We start from the raw sequence: 6208 nt of genomic DNA on the forward strand, positions 1-6208 counted from the left end.
AAATCGGGGTGAAATATGAGTTATTAATTCCACAAATAATGAACATCTGACAAACAGTGCATTAGTTTGCTGGTTTGTGACAGATAATGAATGATAAAACTATTCTGCGAAAATAACCTTGGCATTTTAGTTGCCATTGTCTGTGCATATTACTATGAGATTGGTGTGCTTTGTGAAGACATATGGGCCCTGCACAAGCTAATAAAGCCTCACTCACACAATCTACAGGTAAAAAGGATGAAAAGTATGATGCACTCTGTCCTGTATGGGTTTGGGTCTGACATGGCTCACAGTGACAGTATTCAAGATAATCTTTGGTAACTTTAATTGTATTACTTTCTGCATTTTCTCTATGTGAACATGAACATAGGTGAACTATTTTCCGTTTGAAAAAAAAAACTGGCTTACAGTGAATACACTCTTTTGTAAAATGCCCTGTCATTTTAAAATATGAGAATCTACTAATGGATAAAATATTAATATTGAGATTTTAGAAAAATAGTTCAATATTACTATTAAAGTTCAACAAGGAAACATTGAAAGATACTTATCTTATTTCAGATAGGGAGGAGTGATGTGCTATCCCAATTAGTCTTATCAATAAAACCAGATTCAGATATTGAGGGTGAAAACTGAAAGATCAGAGATGCAGAGCAGCCAGCCACTAGAGACTTCTTACCTTTATGAAATCTCAGACGAATGGGGGTAAGCAGAGCCCTCTAGAATCCTTGGACTGAATGAGGCTGAGATCCTGTCTCTACCAGCCTAGTGTTGGATCAAAGGCTTGAGCCTCCAAGTGCTGAGATCAAAAGTGTGAGCCACCACTGCCTAGCTCTGTTTCTCTTTTAGACTGGCCCAGGTGCCTTGAATTCCTGATCTTCCTGCTTCCTCCTCCGAAGTGCTGGGATTAAAGGTGTGCGCCAGCACTGCCTGGCCTCTATGGTTAATTAGTGGCTATCTCTGCCCTCTGTTCTCAGGCAGGCTTTATTTGTCAGAACAAAACAAACTATCATAACAGAGAAGTTCTACTCAGAGACATAAAACAAATAAATATTTGACCTTTTAAAAAAAGAATTGCAATTTATTACAGTAAATAGTCTCAAGGAAACTTAATAGGCAAATGCAAACCAGTAAAACAAAAACATAAACCATGCATACCATACATATTAATCAAATAACTGGATTTTTAAGGAGCCCTAAGCAAACAAAATATTTTTAAATCTATATATGAATAGGTGAAGCATACACAGAATTTTGGGCATATGCATACAACTACATACATGGAATTAATACTTGTCTTTTATAGTAATGAAAAATGACTACTAAAATAAGCAATAACAATGTTTACATTTAAATTGCTAAAGTTGTTGGTAAATGATTACATTCATACTACTATCATACTCTAGAGGTGGAGTTGGAGTATGTACAATCTTTAACACTCATCAAGATGAATTTGACTTGTCGTTATTTTATAGAAAAAAATTCATCTTAAAAGACTGAGCAGTGGTTCTTGACTTTGAGTGAGGTGAGGTCAGCTTAAGCAACACAGTGTGACCATTCAGAAACCATGGAGGGAAAGGAGGGGGCAGAGGAAAGGAGACGGAGAATGGGGAAAGAAAAGAAGACAGGAAGAAAGGAAAGAAGGAAGGAAATTAGGTAGAAGGGAAGGGAGGAGAGACGAAAGAGGGAGAAAGGAGGAGGAGGGAGGGAGGAGGGAGGGAGGGAGGGAGGGAGGGAGGGAGCAGGGAGGAAGAAGCCAAGAAGCTAGGTCCACAAGAGATTTAAAAGGGCCTGTTGGCAAGGGGTGGGGCCGCTGCTCTAGGAGGGCAGAAGTAGACAGTAAGGAAGGCCTGCCTTCTCTGTGACGTTTGAGAATGTGCCAGGAGTATCCAGTGAGCTGGGCAGTACCGGCCACACAAAATGCCATGAGAGGAAGCCTCTACAAGAGTCTCTTCGAGAGGTTCCAGGAGAGTTCAACAATGGGGACTTTTAAGCAGCCGAGTCTTGAGATGCAGTGATTCCAGTCCTGTAGAGGCAGAGCAGCCAGAAGCCATTGCGGGTCCCAGTTTCCTGTCAGGCAGTCGCAAGCGCAAACAGAGAAGTTGGACTGTTCCGGACCGGCACCCAGCTCTAACATCCATGGATCTCAGAACCAAAATCTACAGCAAGTCTTTGGCATCGTCTGCAGGAAAAAAGTGAAGCTCTCATCTAAGCGTGCTTACCAATCTTTATTTTTGGATGGGCAAGACAGCGATATCAAAATCCGTGCTCTTGGGAAAACATGGCCTTTACACAAAGTATTTTTATGTCAGTCAGGCTACTTTGCTAATATGCTCAAAGGTTCTTGGAAAGAATCGCACAATGATATTATTGAACTGGAGATTAAGAACGAGGACATAGATGTGAGATCCTTGTACTTTGTGTTTGGTTCCTTGTACAGGGACGAGGTCCTGCCAATCAAGCCCCTCCACGTTCCTCATGTTTTGGCCGCAGCAAGCCTGCTTCAGGTAGAGCAGGTAGTTCAGCAATGTAAGGAGACCATGATAAGAAGCATTAACATGAAAAACGTGTGTTCGTTCTATACAGCAGCAGAAACCTATCGACTGAATTCTGTAAAGACCCAGTGCTTTGAATGGCTGCTTTGTCATTTGATGACATACCCGAATGTTGGACTTTACAAAAAAATTGACATAAAGCTCATGTACCTTCTTGTGTCTTCATCAGACCTGCTGGTGATGCAAAGGGAAATTGATATATACACCACACTCAAAGAGTGGATATTCCTTTATCTTAATCCTCACTGGAAAGGTTCAGTGGAACAGCTTTTAGCTAATGCCAACAGCTGGCTTTCCAAGCACATGGAAGGAAGGAAGAGCATCACTTTTCTTGAAAGTGAAGAAGGACTAATATTTCAACCAGTGTTTAAAAAACTGAGGTTTCAGCATACCATCTGTGACCTAGCTTCCACAACTGTTCTTGAACGAGATCGTCTAATACCTTTAGAATGGTTGTCACCTATTTATAAACAACAATGGCTGACTTTGCTCCACTCCCAACAACACAAGGAAATTGGTCCACGAATCATCAATGAAAAAGAACTTGAAGGATGTAGCATGAGATGTGGTACAAAGATCAGCAGAGATGGTAAATACTCCTGGAAGTGGTCACATTGCAAATTTAGCTTTCCTTTACATATCATCTTTACCAACCGTTATATCATTTTTAAGCAAAACCGACAACCGTGTGATGGTTCTGCCTGTTAAAACAGATACGGAATGTAGTATTCAGAATGACTTTGGTGTATTTTGACTCAATGGGAAACTAACTTTCAGTAGAACAACTGGTTATAAAACCATTACTTTCAAAAATAACGAGGAACAAATTGCAATGAAGTTAGATGCATAATTTTAAACTTCCCTTTATATGTATTCTGCAACTTCCTTGTTTATATCATTAGCAAATACAGAAAACATGTGATCTGTCAATTATTAGAACATATGAACAGTTTGAAAACACTGAGTGGCTCATTTAATTTGAAGGCTCTGTTGTGAAACAGTTAAGGTGGACCGATAACAAAATGAAAATCCTTAGGAGTCTAGTACCACCAACAATGACTGCGTGTCTTCACTTGATGTCTGTACATTTATGAGAGAACTTTCACTTCCAACAAATTTGTTTGAAAACCTTTCACTTTCCAACAAAGCAAATGAAAAGAAGCTAGTCTTTAATTTTCATTCACCATCAACGATCAAGCTTTGAATGGAAATAAGAGACTATATTTGCAAGGAAAAACATCTAAATGAACTTGTTATGTAGCTTTGACCCTAACCATTTGAGGCTAAATAAAAGAAAATTCTCTCCACTGCTGAAACTGTTATGAACCGTAAGCTTATATATAAGCTTATAAGATGCAAATCAATGGTTAAAAAATAATTGAGATTAGTAACTGTTGATGTATGCTTTCAAATAACCAAATGTGGTCAAGTTTTCCATATCATGTAGCATAATTTGTTGGTATTTTAGAATAGATTTTTCAGATTATTTTTACATGATTTGGATACCTTTTACTGCTGATTATCTTTGACTATATATGCACAAAATAGATATTTATCTTATAATTATCATGTCACATGCTATTATAAACAATTGAATTATATATGCAATGTGTTTGCATAGAAGTATATAATGTTTACATACATGTATTTATATCTTTATGTAACTGTAAGAACCAAAGAATGAAATTATTCATGGTTCCAGTTATCTGACCTCTCAAGATATAAGTTATTTCATAGTATCCTGTTCACTTTCTTTGCCTTAGTTTCTTTTCCTGTTACTGTTGATATAAATTACCCTTATGAAAGCACTTTACGGGAAAAAGTTTATTATATCTCATGTTTCAAGAGTATGTTCCATCATGGCAGGAGTTTGAAGCAGGCTGGTCACATACCTCTACAATGAAAAAAGATGAGTGTTCTGTAAGTTCTTTTGCTTAAGGGGCTATTCTTGGGCTTTTTTCCGTTGTCAGCTTGCAACTGCAGCCATCTACAACTCTACCCTTGTCAACATGACACCCAAACACATCTCTTTTCAGTCCATAGCCTTCCATCCCTTTGTCCTCATTAGGCTCACGGCCATGTTATGGCATAAAACGCATTCAGTCCAGCTTTAAAAGTCTCCATATACAGTTTCCAACACTTTCCTTTGTTTGTTTGAATTATCTGCATTATTTTTCTTTCATTCATGAATATATTTTGTTTTTATACTCACTGCCTCCTCCACCTTCTGGTCTATCTTCCCACATCCCCATCTTAACTTCATTTGTTTTTATATATAATCTACTGAGTCCAACTCGTTGTCCATATGCACATGGGTGTAGGGCTGTCCACTGTAGGATGGACAACCTACCAGGACCTTATCACTGAAGAAATCTGACTTACTCTCCCCTGGCAGTTCTCAACTGCTGTAGCTTATCTACCAGGATAGGAGTCTTGTGAACTTCTCCACCAACTCTGCTGGGTAGATCATATGCAGGACTAGTGTGTTGTGTATGCAATTATAGCTGTTGAATTTGAGGGCCATTGCCTGTCGTATCTAAAAGACATTGTTTTATGACAGTCCTCCTACTGGTTCTTACAGTCTGACTTCTGGATCTTAGAATCCTTTTGCCCCCCTCTTCTGCAGTGTTCCCTGAACCTTTGGAGGAGGAGTTGTAATGTGGTGGAGTGACCACCCACAACCAGTTCAAAATACTGAAAACGCTTGGCGTTTCTTAGTTGTGAGCACACCAAATGAAAAAGACATTATATACTTCTAGGGAGAGCACTTTCTCAGGCAGCTTGCTTTTGAAAAAATAAAAGGAAAATCTTTGCTTAGACTTTCTCTCTTTCAATGTTAGTTAGGAATCGTCACAGGATGGAGTCTCCAAGGACTTATGCTTTGCTCTCAGAACCCCTTTCCTATCGTCCCAGTGCAGCAGAGGTAGTGCTGATCTTCTTGAACAGTTACAATTGCTTCCTCCGAACCTCACCTGAATACTCACCTGCTTTGAAATGTATTTTTTTATATGTGTATGGAGAGAAATGGAAGGAAACTTAGGAGAGAAACGGTTTGCTTCAAAATGCAAGTGATACCATTGCCCATGTTTTACCTGCATGTATGCCTGTACACTGCTTGTGTGCTTTGATGGCCATAGAGGTCAGAAAAGGGCATTGGATCCCATGGTATTGAAGTTACAGATGTTGTGAGCAACTATGTGGGGGCAGGAATTGAACCCAGGTCCTCTAGAAGAGGCACCCCGTTACTCTTAACCACTGAGCCATCTCTCCAGCCTATGCTTGCCCGGCTTGAACTTTCCTCTGCAAAACAAACTAGCCCATTATCTTTAAATTGAGCTTCACCCAGCTTCTCAGAATATGGAGAGAATGAAGACAGATTCGTGGCCAAAATATCATGCTAGGGTTCCTTTTGAAACCTCACGAGTTGGCCTCATGTGTCTACTATGTGTTCTCAGAGTCCTTGTTCTTTCAAGCTTCTACCAGAATTGCCCATTAAAACTCTCTCCTTCGAGCCTGTTTAAAGCTTTCTAGTCCGAAGTACCAAACTCTTGCACATTTCAGCCCAGAACGATTACAGAGGGAGGCGAAAGAAAGCACTTAGGTTACCACAGCAGCAGCCCCACTTCTCTACCAATTCTGTTTCCTGTTGCTGT

General features: G+C 39.5%; 1 pseudogene; it reads left to right on the forward strand.

Moving 5' to 3' along the window:
* The first annotated feature begins 282 nt into the window (after positions 1 to 282).
* On the forward strand, positions 283 to 3551 carry LOC114710000 (annotated as a pseudogene).
* Positions 3552 to 6208: the final 2657 nt, after the last annotated feature.

The sequence above is a fragment of the Peromyscus leucopus genome, unplaced genomic scaffold (assembly GCF_004664715.2).
Source record: "Peromyscus leucopus breed LL Stock unplaced genomic scaffold, UCI_PerLeu_2.1 scaffold_811, whole genome shotgun sequence".
Lineage (NCBI taxonomy): Eukaryota > Metazoa > Chordata > Mammalia > Rodentia > Cricetidae > Peromyscus > Peromyscus leucopus.